At 46.1% G+C, this 13867-nt stretch overlaps 1 protein-coding gene across 1 annotated transcript in view; it reads left to right on the top strand.

The window, feature by feature from the left end:
- GPC1 (glypican 1) overlaps window positions 1-13867 on the top strand; it is a 145935-nt gene that overhangs the window by 75019 nt on the left and 57049 nt on the right. The gene's annotated exons all lie outside the window — the stretch shown is intronic.

Here is a 13867-nt window from a genome sequence, read left to right as displayed (position 1 = left end):
ATGTTGGCTTTATGTTTTTTAGATGTTGCTTTCGTGTTCTCTGATTGAACTTTGATTTCAGGATGCCCGTGAGCCTCTTAACAAATATGGACTCTAGCAAGCGTTCATTAGGCACTGTTGAGCACCGTGCTGGGTTCTGGCAATGCAAAAACAAAACATTTCCTGTACTTGTGGAGCTCACCTTCTAGGAAGCTCAGTTCATCCAGTCTGCCCCTCAGAGCTTGGGGTAAGAGTTCACCAAACTACTCTTCCATTCTAAAGGGGACCAGGGACATGATGACGACGGTAATGATGGCAGTGATGGTCATGGCCATGATGATGGCAGTGAGAATGAGGGTGACGGTGATTACAATGACTCAAACATTTATGCAGTATTTTAAGTATTAAAAATACAATCGCTCACTATTTACTTTGTGGTTGACATATCACAGCAGCCTGTGAGCGAAGGATCACGTTATTGTTCCCCTATTTTTCAGACGGGAGAACATGTGGAGTAGTCGTTAAGCATGCTGGGCTTGGAATCAGGATAACCTCAGTTCAGATTTGACCTCTGACATTTAGCAGCTGTGTGACTGGGAATAAATCATTTAATATCCCTGCACTTCCAACAATAGTCTATGGTGACAGTGCTTGGAAATCCTCACATGAAGTCAGTCACACATCCTGGATGTATTTTACAGCTAAAAAAAAATCAAGACTCAAAGAGTTTGAATGTTCTGCCCACAGTCATGTAGCCAGCCTGCTTCTCTTGACTCTGCATCCAGGGCTTTTTCAATGATGGCACCTGGGAGTTTGCCAGGGGAGGTGCTTGAGGGAGGCACACGATTTCAGAAGTGCCCTTTTTGTAGTGGTAAGAAACAGGAAACGGAGTGTTTGCCCCTCAGTTGGGGAATGGCTAAGTTATGGCGTATGAATGTTATGGAATATTATTGTTCTGTAAGAAATGATCGATAGGATGATTTCAGAGAAGCCTGGAGAGACTTACACGAACTGATGCTGAGGGAAATGAGCAGGACCAGGATTTCATTGTATACGGCAGTGGCAAAATTATACGTTCATCAATGGTTCTTCTCATCAAAGAGACGATTCCGGCCAGTTCCAATAATCTTGTGATGATGAGAACCATCTACACCCAGAGAGAGGACTATGGGAACTGAGTGTGGATCACAACATAGCATTTTTACTTCTTTTCTTGTTGTTTGCTTGAATTTTATTTTCTTTCTCCTTTTTTTTTCTTTTTGATCTGATTCTTCTTAGGCAGTGGGATAATTATATAAATACATATGCCTATATTGGATTTACATTTTAAAAGTGTCCACACCTACTTGAAGCATCACATGGTCAAAGGTGATAGAGATTTAAGTATTTTAAGCTTCCCATAATCCCCTTTCATCACCTTCAGTGGCTTCTCATTATCAATTGATAAAGTCCAGATTTCCCAGCCCAGGGATCAAGGCCTTCTACAGTCTGGTCCCGAGCTGCCTGTAGAGTCTTACTTCATGGATCACGCCCTCCTTACTGAGCAGCCTCCTTACTGCCCCTCGCTATGCTATGATTGCTTCCCTTTGCTCATGACATCCCACTTCATTCAGACCCTTACCTTCTCTGTACTTTGAAATCTTTTTAATTCCCAGTGCCAAAGTAATAAAGTCATGAGGGGGTCAGCTTGAGTGGCCCTTCCTCTTGGAAGTCTTTATGGAGTCATAGGGTAGAAGTAAAAAGGACCTCGACTCCATCTAGTCTGATCCCCTCATTTTACTGCGGTCCAAAGAGGTAAAGTTATTGGTGAAGGTCTATATAGGTAGGAAAAGGGGCAGGGGAAGGATTTGAACCCATGTCCTCTGGCCCCAGAAGGAATAATTGTCCTAATGTACCACCGTTTAGAGCAGTGGAATGGGGCTACCTCAGAGGGAGTAGGTTTCCCCTCTGTGAGGTCTTCACTAGGACACAAGATGACCACTGGTCAAGGATATTGGAGAGCAGATTTGGGGTCAGTTCTGCCTGGTTCCTTCCTACTCTGAGTCCAAATTCAGATCCCATGATACTTCATTTTATAAAGGGGAAATAGAGAGGACTTATTGGTGAGTGGTGGGAACAGGGTTCTGGAGAAGGACGGCCCCTTGTCCAAGGTCACCCAATGATTCAGTGGCCCTCAAAAGAAGCAGCAGGGTGTGGTAGAAATAACACGGACTTGGGAGTCACGGGACCTCAGTTCAGATCCTACCTCACATGTATCCTGTGGTCTTGGGCAAATCAAGTAGCTTTCTCCAACTTCCCTCATAAAATAAGGGAGATGGATTCAGTGACTTTTCAGATCACTTTCAGCTATAACTGTGACATCCTATAAACATATGCTTGTATAACCTTAGGCAAGACACCACATTCTGTGTGCCTCAGTTTCCTCATCAGTAAAATGGCAGAGCCGGATTAGAGGGCTCCTTTCCAACTCCAGGTCCGTCGTCCTATGGGCTTGGACAGCTACCAAAGGTGGTCCCAGAGGTGGGCGGGAGGGGGCCGGCAGCGCACGAGGCCCTTGAGTGGGTGACACTTTCAAGGAAAGGTGCCCATGAGTCACCCTCATGATGAAATGCAGCATGGCAGGTGTTGAAAAAAACCCTGCTTAGGTTTATAATTAATGCAGGCCCTCCTTGGGGAGGCGTTATTTTTATTCCGGTTACTAAAAAGGTTCTCCTCACTCCCGGGCTCTTGAGTCAGGCAGACGCGTTATGATCACCCTGGGCTCACGGCTCATCTTTGCTACACAAACTGTGTTTGCCGATAAGAACCTCTGGAATGGGACCAAGCTTTTTCCTGCGGTAAAGGGACCCCCACTTCTCATCGGGGCTCGGTTCAAATGCTGCTTCCTTGGGGAAGCCAAGCCTGTCCTGATCTACCATCCCTCTGTTTCTTAATGTGTTGTTGTGCCGAGTTGTGTCTCACTCTTCGTGATCCCATTTGTGATTTTTCTTGAACAAGATACTGAAGTTATCGGCCATTTACTTCTCCAGCTCATTTGACAGATGGGGAAATTGAGGCAACAGGGGGAAGTGACATGTAGATGTCAGACTACCTCCTAGCTACACACACACACACACACACACACACACACACGCATGCACTTTTTTGTTGACATGTCTTTTGGCACAAACACCTACCTTTAAAGATAGAATTTATCCACCAGCCCTGAAGTCAGGAGGACCTGAGTTCAAATCTGGTCTCAGACTCTTAATACTTTCTAGCTGGGTGACCCTGGGCAAGTCACTTAACCCCAGTTGCCTCAGGAAAAAAAAAGATAGAATTTCTCTCCCTGGGAACACTCCTTTCTTCCTCAAAGCCATTTCTCCACATGATCCAGTTGGGGATGTGGTACCTCCAGAATCCCAGTGGAAAACACAAAGAGCTGGGAGTCCCCCAGAACCTGAGAACATCACAATTATACTTACGGGTAATTACATACAGAGATTCATCCATCGAGGCACCTCACACACCTTATAGCCCAATCCCCTTTTTTATGGCCACAGAGAGGCCATAGGTCATTGAGCTTTTAGAATTGGAAGGGACTTGAGAGGCCATGTCCCTTCTGTCAGAGGTCGGAAAAGCAAGATTACTTCCTGTAGGTCACACGGAGGGTAAGCCGCTAAGCTTCAGGACCCCTGAATGCTCAGGCCTCCTTCTGCTGCCTCATGTTTTTCCCACCCAAAGTATCACTGTGTCCTTAGGCACTCAAAGGTCATTCAAAGGCTCCTTGGAGTACTAATGGAAGCAGCTGGACAACAAGCCTCTTAGAGTGATGCAGGGAGTCGGGCAAGGAGATTTATTTGGACAGGGAGAGCAGAGAGACCCCGGTGGATGTTAGCTCGATGGCGGCTTAATCCCTGTCAACAAACATTTCCTTCGAACAGTTCGGCAAACATTTATCGAGTGACTACTATGTGTAAAGCATTGTGCGAGATGCTAGGAGACAAAAAAAATGCCCTCACTTATAGAGCTTTCTCTGGGAAATGTTCCCATAAGGGAGCGAACCACATCAATGAAATCACAGGTTGGGACAAGATTAGCTGCGGGCTCACTCGTTTTCCAGCCACCTCCAACTTCTCATGACCCCATCTGGGGGTTTCCTGGCAGATACTGGAGTGGCCGGCCATTTCCTCCTCTGGCTCATTTTACACGTGAGGAAACTGGGGCAGAGTAAAATGACTCGTTCTAAGTCTCTCAGCTGATGAGTGCCGGATCTGAATTCTGGAAGACGAGGCTCTCCAGACCTGGCCCTCTATGCCTTAGGGTGCCACCTAGCTGTGCCCACACACACGGAAGAGAAAAACCGCCTGGCCCCGCAGAGGACACCCTATCTCTGACACAGTTCCCTATGGATTTTTGACCTTCTGTTCTTCCATGGAAATTTTGTTATTATTTTTTTTCTAGTTCCATGAAGTAATTAATCTATTGGTCATTTGAGTGGTATGGTCTAAATAAGTAAATTAACTTAGGTAATGCCATTTTTTATTATATTGGCTCAGCCTGCCCATTTCTCTTTGATATATACTATATGTATATTATATATATATATTATGAATAAGTGCTAATAATCATTTAGTCTTTAAGACTAAATCACAGGCCAGTTACCTGTCTGTATCCGCGGAAGTATTTTCCATATTGAAAGTCCCATATATTGATGAAATTACAACTTTAAACCAAAAAGTGTGTGTGTGTGTGTGTGTCTGTATGTGTGTGTGTGTGTGTGTGTGTGTGTGTACAAACAAGCTTTTTTTCCCTCACACACATTTTGGACCCAGTGGAATTTGAAAAGCCAGAAGGGAATTCCATGATTAAAAGTATTGAACCCATCAGTGGCTCTGTAGTTCAGAAAGTCCCGGATTCAAATCCTGCCTCAGATCCCCACCTCTGTGGGATGAGCTACCTAGCCTCTCTTTTCTCATAAAACGATGGTTTTGGAGTACTATCCCTCATGCTTCATACATAGTGGGTACTTAATGAATGCTTATTGAACCTTATTGAATGAAATACCCTGAGAATACTGGAAAAGGGAAAGTTTCCAATTAATCAATAAGCATTTATTAAGCCCCTACTGTGTACCCACTCAGTTCAGGGACAGAAAGCTAATGAGAGAGGGAACCCAAACTCAAGACCATTCACTTAGAAGGCCCGGAGGTGCCTGAGTAAAGAATGGCTAATTTATTCAGGACCCCTCTCGTTGGGGTCAGAGATGGATGTTGTGGGTGGCTTGTGTCATGCAAAGAGAGGCAGAATCCATATGGAAAATAATTACTGGTCTATTCTTTAATGTTCAGAAGCCCCACCACGCGGGAGCAGAATTAGCCTGTTATTAGGGACCAAAATAGTGTTGTTGTTCTGTAGAACACGCCCACACATCCCGGCTTCGCTCCGAAATCCGGAACAACTCTCATTAGTCCTGGAGTCAGATGCACATCTGGGAATCGGACGGGTTTGTACCTAGGCTGATCATAGAGGTGGGGGCAGGGACTTTGTTTCTTTCCGGTTTGGGGGGGTGTAGAGTCACACTGTGGACATGAATGGCCCCCAATCACAGCAAGGGGCTCAGAATCAGGAGGACCTGTGTCCGTGTCTCTACTTCAGACACTAGCTGTGTGGCCATGGGCAAGTCAGTTTACTTCACTGAGCCTCAGTTTCCTCATCTGTAAAATAAGGGGGTGGACTAACTGACCTCCAACTATTCCAGAATCCTAAGAATCTCTAACTCACAGTAATAAATAATCTTACTCAGAGTCCAATTGAGTGAACCCAGGAAGTAGTCCTAGAACATCAGGACCGGAAGGAGCCTTTGAGGTTAGCTAGTTTCATTCCTGTATTTCTTTGTGTGCTAAATTGCTATTTTACTTATTTTTTATTTTTTACATTGCAGTCCTTTTGGAATATCCTCCTCCTCAGGCTGCCTACTCGGAGACCCTTTTGTTTAATAAAGAAAAACAGCCAAGTCAGGCCATCAGATCTGCCCAGGTCTGGCAGTGTGGGGAGCATTCTGTACCCGTGACCTCCCACCTCTCAATAAAGGGTTTTGAGAAAAGAAGGAGCTAAGGCTAAGAGAGAGGCCGCCCAGCAAATTACCAAGCACCTAATAAATGCTTGTTGATTGATTAACTTTCCTGCCCCTCTTCCTTTTCTCAGCATTTTTGGACTCCCTCCCACTCCTTTCTATAAAAATTTGCCTCGGATCCTTCATCAATCCAGATGGCCGATGGCAGAGGCTGGCAGAACTTTATCTGGGCTCATTCTGGGGGTGTATCGGTCCATTTGGGATTGAAGGAAGAGAGAACGGGGCTCGCTCTCACGGGAAACTTGCCCAGTTCTAATTTATTGATCCCTGTCTGCCTCAGTTTCCCCATGTGTAAAATGAGCTAGAGGAAATTGAATTAATCTCTCCAGTGAGGAGAGATTCCCCCTTTCCTTTTGTCCTGGCTTTGAGGGATGACGGTGCATGTGAGAGCCAATCAGGACCTGGACAGCTCTGCCAGAACTGCAGGCTAATTTGAACAGCGGGGCTGTGGTTTAGGCTCCTTTTATAGGCCCGAGTAAACCTAAAAGCCATTTAGAGCTGTCCAGCTCCAGGCAGGACGCCCTCTCCCACTCCTGCCCTTAGGGAACCCAGGAATACACCAATCGGAATGAGTCAAATCAGGATGGCCACTTGGGTTGGAACTGAGCCCTTGTTCCTCATTGTTCTCAGCCACCTTGGCTGTTCCTGGCTCTAGGTCAATAATAAATCCACAATAACAATTGTTAGCATGTGACTAGAGCTTTAAGGTTTTTATAAGACTTTACAAATATTAGCTCATCGGATCTTCATGACAACCCTGGGAACTGCTATTATTATTATTTCCATTTTACAGATGAGGAAACTAAGGAAGACAGATTTTAAGTGTCTTGGGTGGGAGGAGGTCCACAAAGCTAGTAAATATCTGAGGCTGGATTTGAACTCAGGCCCTCCTGATTATCTACTTTACCATCTAATTTCCTCTCCATCTGAAAGAAGAACCTAAGGTCAGACAACTTGCCTCTTAGGGAATTGGTATAAAATCTTAAGCTTAAAAATTTAAACTTTAGTTTCTCCAACATCAGTAGAGCTACCCCAAGGCCCCTGAAATCTTGTTATATTGTAGGCAGCTGCCTGTTCTGCCTGCAGGAAATGCCTGCATTCAACAAGCATTTATATGTCCTTTCTATGAGCCAGGCATTCTGCTAAGCTTTTTATAACTTTTATCTCATTAGATCCTCACAATATCAGGAGGTAGGTGCTATTATTATACCCATTTTATGGAGGAGAAAACTAAAGCAAACAAATTAAGTGACCTAGCCAGGGTCACATAGCTAGGAAGTATCTGAGGCAAAATTTGAATTTAGATTGTCCTGACTCTGGACTCAGCGTTTTATCTATCGTGTAACCAGCTAACTTCTAGAGCAACTCTTTGAGACTAGACTAATACGTCCCCAGAGTGAGCCCATTCAAAGCTATAGTGCCCATCTACACTGATAGAGGGCATTTCTTCAGTGAGAGTTCCCTGTATTAATTAAATCAAAAGTCCAGTTCAAAAGAGAGAAGAGAAAAAGAAAGGAGGGGGAAAGAAAGAAGGGAGGAAGAGAGGGAGAGGGAAAGGAAAAGGGAGAGTGAATGAGAGAGACAGACACAGGAAGGGAAGAAGGGAGGAAGGAAAGGAGGAAGGAAGTGAGGGAAGGAGAGAAGAAAGGGAGTGAGGGAAGGAGAGAAGGAAGAGAGACAGGGAAGAAGGGAGGGAGGAAGGAAGGAAGGAAAGGAAAGGAGGGAGGAAGGAAGGGAGGAAGAATGGAAGGAAGGATTAAAATGGTACAGTTTCCAACAGGGTATTTTTCACTCATTAGCCCACAGGGATGTTTGCTTTGTTTTTACAGACCATCTGTTTGGGAAGATATTTTCCTGCTTTAGGGTTGGAATCCCAGTGAGCTGTAAAGGCTGAATTCAGTCTCCCTCCGGAGCTAATGTGTAGCCCACTCGAGCTCTGTGGCCCCAGGGTGAGGAATTAAGGGTCTGAACTTGCCAAGCTTACTGGGAAATTGACCACACAAGCCAGGGTTCTTCTAATCTTCTTGCCTTGGTGCATTTTTGATCATAGAATCACAGATGTAGAGCCGGAAGGGGCTTCAGAGGCCAGCTAACTCAGCCCCTCCTTTGACAGATGGGGAAACTGAGGCACAGACATAGCTCTAGAGTCATCCTTACTGCCCGGGAGACCTTAGGGAAGGATCTTCCTATCTCTAAGCTGACACTAAATGAATCCCGTGACCTCACAAACTGTCATTGTACTGATGAAGAAATTGGGGGTCAGACAGGGTAAATGCTTTACCCAGAGTCCCATGGGAAGTTTTATTCTGATTTGGAAATGTTGCTCTCAAAATTTGTCATGTAGAACTGCATAAAACACTCCAGACGTGGTGTGACCAATGCAGGGGACCATGGGATGACCTCTTTCTGTGCTGTGGACTCTTGGATCAACACCATCTTCTTGTGGTCCATTAGGGTTTTTTTGTTTTGTTTTGTTTTTCCTCAGAGACTATTGTTGAGCTAGTCTTTCTGCATCCTGCTCCTTCATCCTGTGCTTATGGGAATGATTTTCTTAATCTAAGTAGAGTATTTATCCCCAGTTTTGTACTTGGGAAGACTTTCATACCTTAGTTCTTTTCCTTTTTTGGTTTTTTGTCTAGTTAGGCAAATAGCCTTCCCCTTTCCCCAGGTCCTCCCGCTCTGTTATTTGCTTAAATGAATATTGATTCATTTGCAAATTGTCTTCTATTTGTGCAAATAGCAGATTTCCCTGTACTCCCTAGGACCTCTCCTTTGTGTTTGGGGTCGTTCCTTTTTAATCTCCAGCTCCACCTTTCACTATCCCACCTCCCTGGTTCTGACCTGCCAATCCCTGATGTCTATGGGATGGGACCCAGAGAGTGGGGGAAGTCGGGAAGAGAGGGCGCACTTCACTTTCCTCACCTGTAAAGTGGCCGGGGTGGGAGGTGGGGGGGGGGGGTGTCCTAAATGCTTACATTATTGTGAAGGAAAATCTTGCCTAAAACTGATACCTATGCGAGCGTTCACCAATCAGCAGCTGAACAAGGGTTCATTAAGCATGGCGGAGATGGCAACAGCCTGATTCTTCACTCCTAGCCCCCAGACAGAAGTTGGCTTACTTTGGTACCCAACTCCCTTCCTCTTGTAATCATGGGTAAAGGCATACATGGCTTATTCCCCAACCCCCTACTTTGAGAGTAGAGAGGATAGGTCCCACTTATTCATCTCTGTATGTCCCCTTCCCTGCCAACCTTGGATGCTCCAGTGCCCAGTGATTGTTTCAATGAACGAATGATTCAATGACTCTCTGGTTTTCACAGTAAATCCATTGCATATATTATTGTCCCCATTTCCCAGATGAAGGGATTTGGCAATCCAGGGAGATGACCAAGCCCATGAGCACAGGGCCCCTCTCCCTTTTCCCTCCCTCTCCCCTCTTTCATTACTTCTCCTCTTCCTCCCTCCTCCCCTAAGCTCATCCACCGCTGTGGTCTCCAAGTTGTCCCTGTGAAGCATCTTTCAGATGAATAGCTCATTGGATCTCAATGGAGGCAAGTGGAATTAATAGGACCAGAAGAGCCTCCCCAGCTGCCTTTTTCATTTTTAGCATGTTTTTACCACTAAAATACCTGCCACTCCTCCAGTGAGGGCTGCTCCTGCCAAATTCGGACCTGAAATGCCTCTTTGGGGCGCCATTGGAAGGGCCTTCCCTCCTCTGCTGTTCCCTGGAATGAGAGTTAATGGGGAAGACAGTGACTAAGTCTCAGTGCTGAGCCCACTCCGAGCGTGACTCCTGCTTGACCATTACCTTGCTCTTCATCCTGCTCGACAACTGGGGGCTGCTGGGGACAGGGCAGTAACTCTCACACAGTTGGGACCTTTGGTGGCCCATGGGACGATGAACTGGAAACAACAAGCAGCCCCCAGTAATTGGCCCATCACCTAGTTAGGTAGCGCCTCTGCCAGGGTATAAATAGGATGCATGTGGCAGGTCCAACACATGGGTGGGTGGGGAGGACTAGGGACAGGGGTCCTCGATTCTGACCTTGGTTAGGGGTTTCGAAGCCTCTTGGGCCTGAGCCTAGGCACCCCTCAGTTTTCTTGGAGAAGGAATAGTGCCTGGTCCTTTTTTCCCCTTTAAAATCTTTTTTTGCATTAAATGATAGTCACATTAATATTTCACGTCAGCACTATTAAGTGTACAAGTAAGACCTCTAAAGAGACAGCATGTGAAAGTGCAACGAGAACTAGATTTCGAAGGAGCCGGTCCCTTTCTGTTGCCTTCTGTGAGAGCTGGCAAGTCAGAGGCCTGGGGTTCAAATCCCGACTCTGCCACTTACTACCTGTGTGACTGTGGACGAGTTGCTTTACTTTCATGGGCCTCAGTTTCCTCAATTGTCAAATGAAAGAATTGTCAAAATGGCTCTGAATACCAGGCTGATTTCATATTCTTTGCTATGGAATTATGATAATTGTAATCAACGTGGGAATCGTAGTCAGTGTAGAGATTGCAGTAGATATGGAGGTTATAGTCAAGGTGGAGGTTGCATGGTGGAGGTTATGGTCAAGGCGGAGGTTGTGGTCAAGATGGACATTGTAGTAAATATGGAGGTTATGGTCAAGGTGGAGGTTATATGGTGGAGGTTATGGTCAAGGTGGAGGTTGTGGTCAAGATGGACATTGTAGTAAATATGGAGGTTATGGTCAAGGTGGAGGTTACATGGTGGAGGTTATGGTCAAGGTGGAGGTTGTGGTCAAGATGGACATTGTAGTAAATATGGAGGTTATGGTCAAGGTGGAGGTTACATGGTGGAGGTTATGGTCAAGGTGGAGGTTGTGGTCAAGATGGACATTGTAGTAAATATGGAGGTTATGGTCAAGGTGGAGGTTGTGGTCAAGATGGACATTGTAGTAAATATGGAGGTTATGGTCAAGGTGGAGGTTACATGGTGGAGGTTATGGTCAAGGTGGAGGTTGTGGTCAAGATAGACATTGTAGTAAATATGGAGGTTATGGTCAAGGTGGAGGTTGTGGTCAAGATGGACATTGTAGTAAATATGGAGGTTGTAGGCAAGGCGGAGGTTACAGGGTAGAAGTTACGGTCAGGATGGAGGTTGTAGGCAAGGCGGAGGTTATAGGCAAAGTGGAGGTTGTGGGCAAGGCGAAAGTTGTGGGCAAGGTAGACATTGCAGGCAACGTGAATGGGTTTTGATCAGGGAAATAGTATCATATAATGGAGTCCCCTTGTCCCCACTGTCCCCATCTCTCAGCAGCCAAAGTAGCCCTGTGAGACAATCCACGAGCAGTGACTAATGCTCACAGTGCATTAACAGCCAGGACACTAAAGTGAAGACGTGGTCTCTGCCTTCACAGAGCTTGCATTCAAATGGGGGAAGCGGCGCTTAGATGACCGTGCCCAATCACTCTCTTTATGTCGTGCACTTCTTGGGTGAAATCTAGGCGCCCCATCTCAGAAAAATGCCTTTAAATGCATAAAATTAAACTGCAAGATTAGAAAGGAAATGAATTACTTTTTCAAAATATTCTTCAGAACTCCCAGGCCCCAAATTAATCCCCTTTGCCTTAGTGGAAGAGCACAAGAAGTAGGGGGCGGAGGGGACAGGTTTGCTGAGAGAGACTGGAGGCAAGGAGGCCAGTTAGGAAGACAAATGCCACGGTTCAAGGGAGGGACAAGGAGAACCTGCTGAGTGGTGGCAGTACGGGGCCGGGAAGGGTCTGTGCAGGTAACGTCAACGGGACGGGACAATCTGAGGGAGATCAGGCAAAAAGGAGGAAGTGATTCTGCGCTTTTGAACTCGGGTGACTAGGAGGACGGTGACATCATAAACAAAACAGACAATTTTGGAGAAGAAGCAAGTGACTTTGACAGGAAAGACAGCGAGTTCCATTGGCGATGTCTTCAGTCGGACTTGCTGATGAAAATCAATGACCAGCAGTCCATTGGAGATGCCATTCTGACGTCCAGGGGAGAGATTGGGGCTGGAAAATCTGTAAGACGAGGGCTTGGAATCAGTGGCCTCTAAGATCTTTCCAGCTCGTTTTTATGATCCAGTGTTGCTCGGATGTGAGAATCATCTGCAGAGAGGTGATAATTGAACCCATGGGAGACAATGAAATCACTGGGAGAGCGAATGTGAAAGGAGAGGGCCCGGACAGAGCCTTTTCTCTCTACAAGGCCCAGTCCCTAGAGGAAGCTCAATCGCTCCAACCTTCCCTGGTGATGTCATTGGTTCTGGGCCCACCAGGGCTGGTGAGTTTTAGACCCTGGTTCATGTCACCCTGAGAGGAAGCATCAAGGAGCACGGTGGGCTCATTGCTGAATAGGCTGGTCAGTCCCTCAGGGGCTCAGGAGCTCTCTGGAGCTCTCTGGAGCTCACATTCCCCTCCTGGGAAAGGCCCATAGCAGCCGTCACTTTGACAGGTGCTTGGGAGTTTCTGTTGCCTTTTCCCCTGGGGCATCCCAGGCCTTCCAGTACAGCCATGGTCTGCCTGGCCCAGTAAGGTGAGGTTCACGTTGAAGGACCAGAACCAAGAGCGTCAATTCCTCTTCATAACAAGAGCATCCTGTCCCGGTCCAAGGTGCCCACATATAGGAACCCCAATTTCGGCCTAAGTGCCATAAAGTACCACGAGCCCAGAAAATGTAATTTTCCAGGAAAAGTCTGAGCAATGTCACCTCTAACAATGTAAACTGGTGGAAAGACTGGTATGAAGTAGCTCTTCCTCCTGGTGTTGATGCTTTGAGATCTAAGGATCATGGGGTTTAGAGCTGATAGGAAACTTCAAATTCAGCTCATCCAACCCCAAATTTTACATTTGTGGAAACTGGGTCCCACTGAAGTGGTGATTTGCCGAAGGTCACGTAGCTAGCATCGGCACTTGTATTCAAATCTAAGTCTGTGTTTCCAAGCTTACTTCTTCACCTCAGTTTCCCCATGGACAGAATAAAAATCTTAGGCCAGAGGATCTCAAAGGTCCCAACATCCAGAACTTTATTCTATTTCCATCAAGTCATAGTAACCTGTCAAATGGCCCTTCCCCTCCACATTGGCTGCAATTTTGGATATTCCAGATCAGAGAAACAGGACCCAACATATAGGATAGGAGGCCTTTATTCTCTGGAAAAGTTTGGAACACAACACGCCAGTCTCACCACTTCTCTGTGTTCTGAATTCTGTGTACTCTAATGTCTCCCTTTTCTCTTTGCTCTTGTGATCTCTCTCCTTGCCTCCAACATGAGACAATCACAAGACTTGGAACGGGTGAGGGATTCTCTCAATAATGGACATAGGAGGAAATTTAGGATGGGGTCTCAAAGCTTGTTAGTGTTTTAGACCAAAGTAAAGACATGCCCCCCTACTTTCCCCCCTATTTGGCAGTTCAAAGTCTTTAACCTTATCTCCTAATACCTTCACACATGATTCTCAATTCACTCAACAGGAATGGACAGAGGAGGAAATTTAGGATGGGGTCTCAAAGGTTATTAGTATTTTAGGCCAAATTAAAGATATTCCCCCTATTTTCCTCTGTATTTAGCAGTTCAAGGTCTCTTTAACCAATCTCAGTTCATTGAATGGTTCAAGCAAACTGCTCTTGCCTCTCCTCTGAGGGTCTCTGAGAGTCTTCAAGGCCTTCAGAGTCCAGTGCTCCTCAGCTCCTCCCTTCCAGGGTGTCCGTGTCTGGTTCTGTGCCCCTCCCCGCAGCCCTCTCCCGCCCCAACTCCATCTCCCCTTTGGGGTGTGACCACCCCAT

The sequence above is a fragment of the Antechinus flavipes genome, chromosome 4, assembly GCF_016432865.1.
Source record: "Antechinus flavipes isolate AdamAnt ecotype Samford, QLD, Australia chromosome 4, AdamAnt_v2, whole genome shotgun sequence".
Lineage (NCBI taxonomy): Eukaryota > Metazoa > Chordata > Mammalia > Dasyuromorphia > Dasyuridae > Antechinus > Antechinus flavipes.
This window is presented reverse-complemented; position numbering and strand designations above follow the sequence as displayed.